Raw genomic sequence first — 13,759 nt, 5'->3', positions numbered from 1 at the left:
TTCCCTTTAGTTTGTAGTTCCCAGTTTCTGCTGTTCTGGGGATGTGGGAGCAGATAAGAAAGCAGCTATATTTTGGGAGTGTGGGACATACAGATGGAGTTTGAAATAGTTATTTACGTTACTTGGTATTGGACTTCTAGGGCCAAAATCTGTACCCATTGACTTCAATGGGTTTTGGATTATGCCCTAGTTTATTTGAAATAAGGAGGCTGCATTTTAGTTTGTTCTAAGGCTTTAATCTCTAGAATAGACTGGTCAAAGCATGACTAACAAATAATCTGCAGAGAGCAATACTACGCTGTAAGAGAGATGGACAAGGTGACATAACAGGAATAAGTATTTCTCATCTCTGATTTATCTCAAATCTTCTGTACAAGTTCTGAGGTCTGCATAGTGTGACAGATACTGTAGGCATGAAATAGGAAAGTGTCCATAATATTTTTTGTCAGATAGGTGTAAAAAAAAATAAAATACTCAGTATTCAGTTATAAATTTTTTTCACAGACAAGACCACTTCCCCTCAGAGCTGCCAGAGTTGTATGCATCTCCCCCCTCCTCATTTTTTATGATCAGTTTTAATAATACAGTCAAAGATACTATATAGTGTATGCTCTATCAATAAATCATGCCCACGCATCTTCATATTGGTCTTATAATTTATAAGTACCAACTTACTTGTGTGCATCTGTTCAATTATTCTGGCTAACAAAATGTCCCTAGTCCAGTTCCAGGAGTCATAAGAGGTGAACTGCAATGCTTTACTTAGAATTAAAGACATTGTTTTAGACTTTATGGACTCCTTCCCCTCAGTCACAAACCTGGATAATCTTCATTCCTAGTTCTAGCCCACTAGAAGCCCCCAGTTTAACACCTTGTAGTAGAAGCTATTCATCTTCTGATCAAGGGATGGCCATGACAGTCTCTTCCTAAGAGCCATATGCTTCCCCTCCATTGCGTGGCATGGAAGAAAGCAGAATGACAAAGATCTCTTGGAAATGGGCTTGGAGGATTGTATGAAGGGGAAGGCAGTGGGGATATACAATATGTCCACCAATAGTCTGTCGCAGAGCTGCAACATGGTAAAAAGATGACAGGCTCCCTGAAAGGGTGCTGGCTAGGAGATACAGCCACAGTTAGGATGTTCTTCCTCCAAAAAGATGTAATGTATGCAGCACTAGTCAACCCTCTCCACTGTGGGGTCAATCCTGCAAGGGGCTAAGTGCCATCAGTTCCCATTGAAGTCAGTAAGAATGAAGGCACTCAAGACTGCAGAGGAGTGCTCAGCACTTCACAGGAAAAGTGATAGATGAACCCCTTGGGAAGGCTCATAGCCCAGTCCAGCAAAGCACACAAGTACGTGTGTAACTTAAAGAATGAGTAGTCCCCCATGAAGTCAAAAGGGACTACTCTGTAGGATTCATACAAGGTTCATGTGCTTGGCAACATTCAGGGCACACCCGGAGTGTTGTATAGGAGCTGTGCACACACAGCTCCTTTCAAGGGCATCAACCTTGGAATCTCGCCCAGATGACATGAACCGTGGGAAGCCTCCTAGGACTGGGCTCAAGGCCCGAGAGCAAGGAATGCGGTAGATAGAAACTGGTAAATGTTAAACAAAGCCAGTGTATTCCTTTTATCTGTTGGAGAATGTAATGCGCAGGGGGAGAGAAAGAATAAAGGGGAAGGTGGAAAGCTGACAGGCAGAAGCCTGTTAGCAGACCAGCCGTTTGCTTGCTAAAAGCTCTGTGCTGTCTTGTCATTGAACCGCCACACTACTCATATGCTTAAAGTTATGCACATTGTCTCACCACACTGGTACCTCCTGCTGGCTGTTTCATGAATTAATTCTGGTCAGTAGGTATGTCCTCCAGTGGTAGTGGCTCTCCCATCCTCATCTCACTGCAGTTCCAGTCTCACTGCTTCTGGCTGTGTCACAATCCAGGTTCCCCCTTCCAGGGACTCCTTCCACAACAGTCTAGCTGCTCCTCACAGCAACTTGGCAGTCTATAGCCTGGCCACTTCTTCAGCAGCAAGTGGGGGAAGAGAACCCAAGCCCACCCACTATTCTGGGTCCCAGCCTAGGGTCCCTGTAAACAACAGCTTCCCACTGCCCCACCTTTCTTTTTCCACCAGTGTCAATTCCCTAGGCTACTTCCCCACAGCCCCAGCACCTTCGGCTCCTGCCTCTGGCTCCTTCACCCTTTTCCCAGGGCCTCAGGCCTGCAAGTCCTAGCAACCCTGTTCAGTCCAGTCCTCTCCTTTGGGCTTTCTGCAGCATAATCACTTGGTCTGGCCTGCAGCTACCTTTGATATAGGCCAGCTGGGCCCTGATTGGCTGCAGCCACTGCCCTAATTGGCTGTTTCCTTGTAGCCCTCAAGGGCCAGTGCAGGGCAGACGCCCCCTTACACGCATCCATATGAGCACAGCTGGAGTCAGTGACAGCTTTGTTGCAAGTAGGACAAACTGAGAGGCAAGCAAAGCCAGTGTGCATGTCCATATATACCCAGAGATCCACCTGCAGCGTTCTAGATGGCTTTTCTTTTAGATCTCTAGCCTTCATTTGGATTTGAACCCAGCCCTACTGTACTAATCCCAACAGGTACACCTCACTGAACAGACTGTTGTGGATTTATAGGCCCATGTAAGCCAGGGATGTTTTCAGTTAAACCTCTACTTACTCACTTTAAAAAAAATTCATGGCCAAAGTGAATTCATGTAAACATATGAATGGGGATGTGTGGATTTTTTTTAAAACAATATTTGCTCATATCTAGCAATACATCTGCCTAGCAGTATGTTGGCTTCTGAGAATTAGTGTGGGATTTCCTCTTAGTTGTTTGTTTTATTGGATTCCTGTATATAATGTTATCAGGCTATGAGGACAGACTCTGAAATAATACAAGTCTTCAAAAACTACAGATAATATTTCTGGCAAAGTAGATATAATTTACTCTTAACAAACTAAGGTGTCTTCATTGTCTCATCACCATTCCCATCACAATCCCAAAATAACTCCCAGTTAGGAAAGAGTTTTCCTCCAAATATCAGCCTACAGCTGACACTCCTGAGGGCTGACTCCCTTTCAAAAAGGAAGGTGTAGTCAAAGTGGATTTACTTCTCTTATACTGTACATCATAAGTCAAACACTTGATTTGGAGAGAACTGTAGGTGAAATTCTACATTTGTACAGATAGCAAACACATCCTCATCAATACACAGAATGACTAAAGGAAAAATCTGTGAACTGACAGTTGAGTCACTTTTTTTACTGGCAACACACCCCAAAATACCATAATGAAATAGATGCTTCTAAATTTCATCCTCTTCTGCACAGGAGGTTTTCCCTCATTGCTACTGCCGTTGGACCTGACTGCCAAAGTCTGAGTAATGTAACGGATGTATTTAAGTCTACTGTGGCAGATTTTAAAGAAATCCTGTCAAAGTGCCTAAGCCTGACATTTCACACAACTTAAAATAGTTTAATGCAGTGGGCTTGCTCCCTGTATCAAATTATTCTTGGGATCTCCTGAAGAACTTTTTATTTTGGAGGTACCCCAGGATTCTTCCCATTCTCCTTTTATTACTTTGTCTCCCACATCATAGCAATCCATTCTCCAGCTGATTAGGGTGATAGAGGTCTAAATGCTGCTCCCACCATAACCCATCATTGCTATTCAGAGTGTAAAACAGAGGGAGCGGCTTAAGAAGAGGTGAACACACACACATACAGTAAAATTGTATTGCCTTTGCAACACTCTTAGTGCAGAAAGCTCAGTAATGAATGTAGATCCCCTGTGTGACAGCTATATTGTATTGTGACTAGGATCAAGCCATCAGAAAGTATTTAATACTGTACAACTACACTAATGCTGTTAGATCTGGCAAGAGCCACTGACACTGCTGATCATGAAGGGCTGACTTAAGCGACCTCACAAAACTGACTGTGGAATCACACAAAATGGGCTTTGCTCAGTCATCTTTGAGAACTCAGAGGGTTGTGATGGGCAACTGTGTCTCCTCGTGTCTGCTCACCCATGTTGTCCCACAAGGCTCAAGCTGGTCTCCCCTCCTGTTTACATATATGTTAGTCCCCTTGGGGAAACCATGAGATGCTGTAGCCTCCTCCAGCAATACGCATGGTGATACGCATCTGTACTTCTTTTCTTCTTCATGTCAGCTGCACACAGTGCCATCACCCAGACCTCTAGGCCTAGAAGAGATAAGCAGTTGCATGAAAAAATAGCTGGCTAAAATGAAACCCAGGCAAGATGGAAGTGATGGTTGGAAGAGGGAGATTCCTTGAAATTGCCATTACCTTAAAGAGTGTCTACTCTCCTATCTGTTACACAGTCTTAGGATACTACTGTGTTCTTGGTTGCCTCTGGGATACCCAAACAGCAAGTGTAAATGCCCTTCTCCATCTTGCACTGGGTAGGAGGTGAAACCCTTTTTGGTAGATGCAAACCTAATCATGGTGATCTATATATTCATCACATCCAGACTGCACTATTGCCATGCACTATGCCTGGGGAGGAAAATGAAAGTCATAGGGAAGCTCCAGCTAGTCCAAAACACAGTAACTCATCTACCAGGCCACACAGGTTGATGGGAGCACATTTTTCCAGTGCTCTGCTTGCTACATTAGCCTCCTGTCCAATACCAGAGCCACTTCAAAGCTCAGTTCTTTATTTTCAAAGCCATCAGTGGGTTGGCGACGATTAGCTTAGTGACTCATCATGACAGCTGCATCCATCAGGAACTATGGAGCTGATAATGTCCAGAGGGAAACTCACAGGCACTGGGACCAGGTATTCTTACCTACAGATGTACAATGCCCTTCCTCCAGAAATCAGATTGACACCAACTCTTGACACCTTCAGAGTGCAAGGTACGTCTCCTCCTTTTGCTATTAGCTTCACACAGCAATAACACTGGAGAATAGCTGATCAATGCTTCCCTCAAGTTAATCAGCAAAGATAACCCAGTACACAAACAAAATTAAAATTAGAAGGCTCTTTCCCCCATAGCAGTGTAACGAGAAGCAGCAGAGACCTTCTGACCACATGTTGCTCTCCATAATTCTGTTAAGAGACTTGATTGCTGTGTGTGTTAACGGTTAAATTAAGAGTACCTTTTAGTCTCATCTTATTACTAAGGAAGATTCTGTTTTAAAACCAAAGTCTGTTTGGCAGTGGATACTCTGAGTGCTGGCATGTTGCCTTTGAGAGAAATAAAAGCAGCAGCAACTGCCCTGCTGTCTTCCCCCGGGGGGCCATCTTGGGAACACTCCAAGCTATCAGCTTGGCTACAGGATGGCATTGTCCAGATTGCTCTTTCTGGATCAGAAACCTTGGGCCCGGGTCACATCACTGGTGTAACTCTGCTGAGGTCTAAAGGTAGATTTGGCCTTTTGAGTTTAGTCTGGGATGGTGTTTGGCCAAACAATACCTGGTATGAACCACAATCCCTCTCCAGGGATGCAAAACAGGATGAATATTCACCTTTAATTGGTGAAGTCCACTGTTTTTTAGTGTCTGGAGCCACTGGCAGTTTATCTATCCCTTTGGCTGCTCCTCTGGTGAGACTTTTGCCTCAGACTTTTTGACTGCTCTATTTGTTATTTAGTTGTGCTTTTGACTCTTCCCAGCTCCCTTGTCACAGTCCCTGAGTTAACTATACCTCTGACCCACACCCCCTCTTTGTCTCCATATGGGCCCCCAACTCTAGTCTCAGGCCTCCAGCCATCCCTTTTCTCAGGACAGAATCCCACAGTTCTCTCCCCACTAGACCAAGGCCTTACACTGCAGACTCCTGCAGTTCACTGTGATTGCCTCAGCAACTCTGATTGCAGTTGAGCACCTGCAGTCCTGTTTTCTCAGAGGCAATGACAAGGTTATCCAGTGACCAGCCAGCTTTCTGTTTATTCAGAACAAAACAATTTCAGCTAAAACACATCTTCAAAACAATAATCAGCTTATATGCATACCTAGCTTATCAGGTGGTCAGTCATCTTCCACATCGCATCCTGAAAGGTCCAAAATACTTCAGGTTCTTCTGCAGGCCCTGAGTCTGCTAGAGAATCTCATGCTTGCCAGCTTTTAGATGGAGTGAGAGCAACCCTCCCCTCAGGTCAGGGCTGTTTTTTATTCAGTTTCAAGTCTTTTGTCTGACAAGGCCTTTGAACCAGGTCAAATCAGTCTGTGTACAATTCCCCAAGAGAGTCAAAACTTTTTTTTTTAAAAAAAAAAAAAGCTTATTACCTGCATTGTTTCAGTATGGGGAATTTGCATTAATTACCAGCCCCCCATTATCTTTCGTTCCAGCAAAAAACATTCTTTATCTTATCCATTTAGCCAGGAATACAATCAATAGCCAGCTCATAAAGATATATATAATATTTATACAATTAACACAACAGTCTTTGAATATTCCGTGATTCCATAGCATCATGTTTGTCACACTCCTATGTCCCTAAGTTTCAACTTGATTTCACTGCATGTGAGTCTAGTGCTCATGGAATGTGATGTGTTGGCATCTGTGGAGAACAAAGTCATCTTTGCAGAGAGCAGGTATCACATGGGCAGTGACTGTTTAAGATTCCTCATGCTGGCTCACCTATGCAACTCTATCCTGCCTGGAGCTGAGAGGATAGTTCACTTTCCATCTCTGTGTAGGTATGTTCTCCCTCCCCAGCCATGTGAGCAGCACACTTTGAAAGAGGGGAGAGGACCTATAGTCTGAAGGAATAGGAGCAGGGAGGGATTGGAAGCAGCAGGATTAGGAGTAGCCCTTCCCCTCTACTATGTACCTCTGGAGATGACTCACAGCAGGGAGTATGTGAGGAGAGGCTGCTCTTAGTGAGAGCAGCGCAGAGCCAGTGTCAGAAGGGGCAATCAAGGTTTCTGTGAGTGCAAGATGGAGGGAGCAAGAGAGGAAGAGGTCATGGCTGGTGGGGATCTTTTTAGCGATGTAGTGGGGGTGGGCATTCCAGAGAGAGCAAGAGAAGGGGAGGAAGGAAGTGGAAGAGTGTGGATGAGTTTTGGAAAGGATGGGCCAGAGGAGAGAAGATGAAGGAGGAACCAGAGTTGGAGTAGTTGTCACCAGAACCAAGGAAGAAGTGGCAGAAAAAAACAAGGTGAGAGAGAAATTTGTAGAGGTGGGAAGGGAGGCACAAGGATGGAAGGGAGAAAGGAGAAGGTAGAGTTGATATGAACCGCAAAGAGGGGAAGGTTGAAGAGGTGGGAGATGCAGTTGCCAGGAGATGAGAGAGGAGCATTCCATACCCCTCCAGAATGGACAGGGAAAATACAATTGTGTGCTTTAGTTCTACCTGGGCAGCCCCAGCGCAGCCACTCAGGGCCTCATGGGACCCACACAGAGAATATGTCCTGTCACACCTGCTATTAAATCCCAGGCCTCTCTACTGAGACTTCCAACAGGATTGATAAGGACACTTATCCACTGGAAACTGGACTGAGACTCTTCTCCCGCCCCTGGGCCAAGTGCATTTTACATAGTTCATTGAAAAGTCCTCATATGACAACAACCAACCCAATGATCATATTCCATTACCAGTCCCTTCAACTATACAGCTCCTCAACATTCAGAATGGTTAATATTGGGGTCAGAAAATCCTCAGTAATGGATGCATCCTTTCACAGTGCCAGCCCATTAGAAAATAGGAAGTCCTTACAAACTAAGAGGGAATATTGCACTTGTCCTTTTTTGCTCCAAAGAGGCAAGAAAGTAAAAGCAATAGAGGATGCAATCCAAGTGCTGATAAATTATTGATACCCCCCTTCTGCTCTTTACTTACAAAAGGAATATCAAAGCTCATTTTGTAAATGTTCGAGACAGACTTTCTGTGAACATATCCACAATTTGATTAACAGAGATTGCATTAAGTTATGCAGGTGCCTAACTCACACTGATTTCAATAGGAGTCAGGTGCCAAAATGCCTTTGAGGGTTTGGGCATAAGTGTTAGCACTGCAGCAATTTTACAGTCTTTGCAAATAGTAAGAGACATGTTTTGGGTTATTCTCTGATAAAGAGACATAGGTTAAAGGCAGCTCCACTGTCATGCAAAGTAATTGCTTTAACGTGTAATTAAGACCAGGTCCTCATCCCTATACTAGGGCCCTGATCCAAAGCCTGCTGAAGTTAATGGAAAGACTCTCACTGACTTTAACAGGCTGCAGATCAGGCCCCACAGTTCCTATGACTGTTAATGCAACACTTGTAGGACAATGTGACGTAATCTACTTGTAATAATAGCACCTCTCATCCAGGATGATCCCAATATGCCTGTGTACATATGTCAAATTACAAACCACATATATAGGAATCACTCTGCCCCCTACTGAAATGCAGCTACCTCTGGGGCAGAATGTGGTAGCTGTTTAACAGTACACAAAAAGTTCTCACCAGTGTTCAGAGGAGGGAAAAAATTAAGAGTCATAATGTAATTACCCAAATTGGAACTGGATCAGGACAGAAGGTTTAACACCTCTTTTTTGATGAAGTTCTAGAGGATCTCTAATAATCATAAGTGCTCAGGACCTCTGTTTTCTGTGTCATCTGAAAGGCAGACAACAAACACCCATGCTCAAAGTGACTTAAGACAGTGATATAGCTCTGCAAATTTAGCCCCAATATTCACTCACTAAAATATAGAACAACATGCTGCCTGCTAAATTGTGAAATGGCCCCTGTGTAATCTTGGAGGAAGGGTCATCAAAACTTTAATTAACACGTGCTCTGTGTTCCCGCTCTGAGTGGTTGATTCTGACCTTACAGTAGCTACAGATATTGACTGCACCCACCTCTTATTGCTCTGCAGAATGGAGGTGTCACTGAGGATGCATTTTGTTTCTTGTTTTACTAGCCATATAAAGAGAAAGAGACTAGGCATCAAGCCCAGATAGAGGGGGCAAACGTTAGGGTAGGGCATGTGAGTTTTGTGTGTCTGCCTGTAAAGCGCTTATCATACTTTGGCACTATATACATAATTATGCATATTTAATGTGTGTTAGAATAGAGAGAAAGGCTTATAAAGGGAAAAAATATCCCCTTCAGGCAGATAGAGCAAGTGACACTGATCCGCTGATTTATGGAGTTGCAGAATGAGCTTCTTTGCATGGATTTTGCTGTCCTCTCTAGAATTTAAGCTTTTGGGGTTTTTTTCTGTCCCTTCTGGTTGTGAAGACAACCTTCATAACAAGCGGATGCACTGAGTCTGCAACTAGCGAGACTGAAGTGATAGCAAGTGAGATGTGACCACTTTCTGAAGCTTAATTATCAGGGACAGTAAAAGCCATTCCTCCCCCCCCCAACCCCCCCACCCCATCACGTTCTCAGTTCTCCTCATGTCTTTAGGCTTTTCCCATGCTTTGGTTCAACTGCAGCCAGAGCACTGACAGTACCTAGTGTACCAGGATGCCCACGTCTGTGCCTCAGACCAAGAACCCCAGCTGGGCTCAGGAGTAGAATCTCTACCTCTTCCACACCTGATCCCTTCAGTTACCAGCCCTTGGGGTCAGCTGGCAGCAATAATCCTAGAAACCGCCAAGTTAATTTAAGCAAATCAAAGTTTATTCAACATACAAAACTATATGAAAGAATCTATGGAAATGAAAGCAAATCACTACATTTCATACCACTGTCCAAGGCTGCCCCAACCCTCATTGGGTAGGTTCTTGCTTAGTACAGGTGAATGAATATTCAATAAGTTGGGGGGAAATATATCTTACATTCAGAATTCAGCCAGGTCCTTGTTTTTCCTTCCAGTCTGACTCAGCTTTCAACTCAGAGGTAGCTCTCCCCTATGCCACTTGGCCCACCTGGGCTGATGCCTTTCAGTATGTCAGGGGTGTGTGCACTGCAGCTCTGATCCAAAGTCCATAGAACTCAAGAAAAGTCCTTCCCCTGACTTCCATGAGCTTTCATCAGACCTGAAACCAGGTGGACCTCCCCATCTTGGTGGGATAATACGCATGACTGGAATATTGGTATAGAAGGGTACAGCTTGCTCAGGAAGGACAGGCAAGGAAAAAAGGGAGGAGATGTTGCCTTATATATTAAAAATGTCTAGTTGGACTGGGCTGAGGTTGAGATGGAAATAGGAGACAGACTTGTTGCAAGGGTAAGGATAAAAGGGGTAAAAAACAAGGGTGATGTCATGGTAGGGGTCTACTACAGACCACCTAACCAGAAAGAAGAGGTGGATGAGGCTTTTTTTAAACAACTAACAAAATCATCCAAAGCACAGGACTTGGTGGTGATTGGAGACTTCAACTATCCAAACATCTGTTGGGAAAATAACTCAGCAGGGCACCGATTATCCAACAAGTTCTTGGAATGTATTGGAGACAATTTTTTATTTCAGAAGGTGGAGAAAGCTACTAGGGGGGAGGCTGTTCTAGATTTGATTTTGACAAATAGAGAGGAACTGGTTGAGAATTTGAAAGTGGAAGGCAACTTGGGTGAAAGTGATCATGAAATGGTAGAGTTCATAATTCTAGGGAATGGTAGGAGGGAGAACAGCACAATAAAGACAATGGTTTTCAAGAAGGCAGACTTTAGCAAACTCAGGGAGTTGGTAGGTAAAATCCCATGGGAAGCAAGTCTAAGGGGAAAAACAATTGAAGACAGTTGGCTGTTTTTCAAAGAGACATTATTAAGGGCACAAGAGCAAACTATCCCACTGCATAGAAAAGATAGGAAGTGTGGCAAGAGACCACCCTGGCTTAACCAGGAGATCTTCAATGATCTAAAACTCAAAAAAGAGTCCTACAAAAAGTGAAAACTTGGTCAAATTACAAAGGATGAATATAAACAAATAACACAAGTATATAGGGACAAAATTAGAAAGGCCAAGGCACAAAACGAGATCAAACTAGCTAGGGACATAAAGGGTAACAAGAAAACATTCTAAAATACATTAGAAGCAAGAGGAAGACCAAGGACAGAGTAGGCTGGTTACTCCATGATGGGGGAAAGACAATAACAGAAAATGTGGAAATAGCAGAGGTGCTTAATGACTTCTTTGTTTTGGTTTGCGTCAAGAAAGTTGGTGGCGATTGGATGTCCAACATAGTGAATGCCAGTGAAAATGAGGTAGGATCAGAGTCTAAAATATGGAAAGAACAAGTCAAAAATTACTTAGACAAATTAGATGTCTTCAGATCACCAGGGCCTGATGAAATGCATCCTAGAATACTCAAGGAGCTGACTGAGGAGATATCTGAGCCATTAGAAATTATCTTTGAAAAGTCATGGAAGACATCCCAGAAGACTGGAAAAGGACAAATAAAGTGCCCATCTATAAAAAGGGAAATAAGGACATCCCGGGGAATTACAGACCAGTCAGCTTAACTTCTGTATCTGGAAAGATAATGGAGCAAATAATTAAGAAATCAATTTGCAAACATCTAGACGATAATGAGGTGATAAGTAACAGTCAGCATGGATTTGTCAAGAACAAATTGTGTCAAACCAACCTGATAGCTTTCTTTGATAGGGTAGCAAGCCTTGTGGATAGGGGAGAAGTGGTAGATGTGGTATATCTTGACTTTAGTAAGGCTTTTGATACTGTCTCACATGACCTTCTCATAAACAAACTAGGAAATTCAACTTATATGGAGCTACTATAAGGTGGGTGCATAACTGTTTGGAAAATCATTCCGAGAGTATTTATCAGTGGTTCACAGTCATGCTGGAAGGGCATAACGAGTGGGGTACCGCAGGAATCGGTTCTGGGTCTGGTTCTGTTCAATATCTTCATCAATGATTTAGATAATAGTATAGAGAGTACATTTATAAAGTTTGCGGATGATACCAAGCTGATACCAAGCTCAGAGGTTGCAAGTGCTTTGGAGGATAGGATTAAAATTCAAAATGATCTGGACGAACTGGAGAAATGGTCTGAAGTAAATGGGATGGACTTCAATAAGGACAAATGCAAAGTACTCCACTTTGGAAGGAACAATCAGTTGTACACATACAAAATGGGAAGTGACCGCCTAGGAAAGAGTACTGCAGAAAGGAATCTGGGGGTCATAGTGGATCAAAAGCTAAATATGAGACAACAGTGTAACGCTATTGCAAAAAAAGCAAACATCATTCTGGGATGTATTAGCAGGAGTATTGAAAGCAAGACTCGAGAAGTAATTCTTCCACTCTACTCCACGCTGATTAGGCCTCAGCTGGAGTATTGTGTCCAGTTCTGGGCACCACATTTCAGGAAAGATGTGGACAAATTGGAGAAAGTCCAGAGAAGAGCAGCAAAAATGATTAAAGGTCTAGAAAACATGACCTATGAGGGAAGATTGAAAAAAATTGGTTTGTTTAGTCTGGAGAAGAGAAAAGTGAGAGGGGACATAATAACACTTTTCAAGTACATAATAGGTTGTTAAAAGGAGGGAGAAAAATTGTTGTTCTTAACCTCTGAGGATAGGACAAGAAGCAAGGACGGTTTAGGTTGGACATTAGGAAAAACTTCCTAACTGTCAGAGCGGTTAAGCACTGGAATAAATTGCCTAGGGAGGTTGTGGAATCTCCATCAGTGGGGATTTTTAGGAGCAGGTTGGACAAACACCTGTCAGGGATGGTCTAGATAATGCTTAGTCCTGCCTTGAGTGCAGGGGACTGGACTAGATGACCTCTCGAGGTCCCTTCCAGTTCTGTGATTCTATAATCTTGGAACAACCCTTCATAGCCAGGTCTCCAGAGTTAGCTGGAGCAGTTCTCTGCCTCACAGTTGCCCTTCTAGCAGCCTCATGTTAGATATGCAAGGAGTGTGCAGCTGGTACTTGACCCGCATTGAAGGAACAAGTACCCTTAACCCACTTAGTTCATTCAGACCAACTCTTCTAGGAAATCCCAGCACTGCTCACTGCTTTTGATTGTGCAAGTGAACTCATGCACCAAGCATCCCTCTTTGCTCCAGAACCCTCCTGGCCCTGGACTACCACCCCATGGACCTGCCAGCTTCTTTAAACTGGGCTGGAGTTTATCAGAAAGGGGGCCAGCTTTAAAAAAGTAACATTATATGGCGGGACTGGGCGTGGTGGGAATACTAAAGCCAAAAGAGATGCTTTGTGTTTGCTCACTTGCCTGCTGGTGAGACTTTAAAAAGCATTTAAAAATATATATACACCTCCATGGCACAAAGGGAGAAAGGGATCCCAGGACAGGAGTCTCACAGGCGTGGAGCGTAATGAAACATGCAGCAAACATGGGGGATGCAGCATGACACCCCTGGTCAGATTGAGGGAAGTAAGGAGTGAAGGCCCAGAGCCATGGACAGGGCAGCCTGTTTGCAGGAGGCTGCAGTTGTGTGGAGGGGGATAGGGGACCGGGGATCTGTTGGAAACGAATGCGAACAAAAGAGAGGCTAAGGAAGCAGTGAGGTGTGTGGTGGGGGAAGGGAGGAGGCAGAAGCGAGCCTAGGGGCCTCTCCTTGCAGACTCGCATGTCAGGTGACAGGAGGCATCGGTGATGGGCGCTGGAATAGGTGTGATGCAGCTGAATGAACGCGCTCCTGCCGCAGAACCATCAAGGCCACGGCAATGGGGAGAAGGCAGGGAGCAAACCCCGGGTTGGGCTGGTTTTTGCAGGGGGCGCAGGTTTGTGATCCCAGAGATATGCATGGGGATCGTTCAGTGGGGAGTGTTAATACCGCTTCAAACAGCAAATCCCTCGTGCACCGCCGCGAGCCCCGGGCCTCGGGGCAAGGAGGGAAGGACTGCCACAGACA

Source organism: Lepidochelys olivacea, assembly GCF_965140295.1.
Source record: "Lepidochelys olivacea isolate rLepOli2 genome assembly, chromosome: 6".
Lineage (NCBI taxonomy): Eukaryota > Metazoa > Chordata > Testudines > Cheloniidae > Lepidochelys > Lepidochelys olivacea.
The sequence above is the reverse complement of the archived record's forward strand: the minus strand, read 5'-3'. Positions refer to the sequence as shown.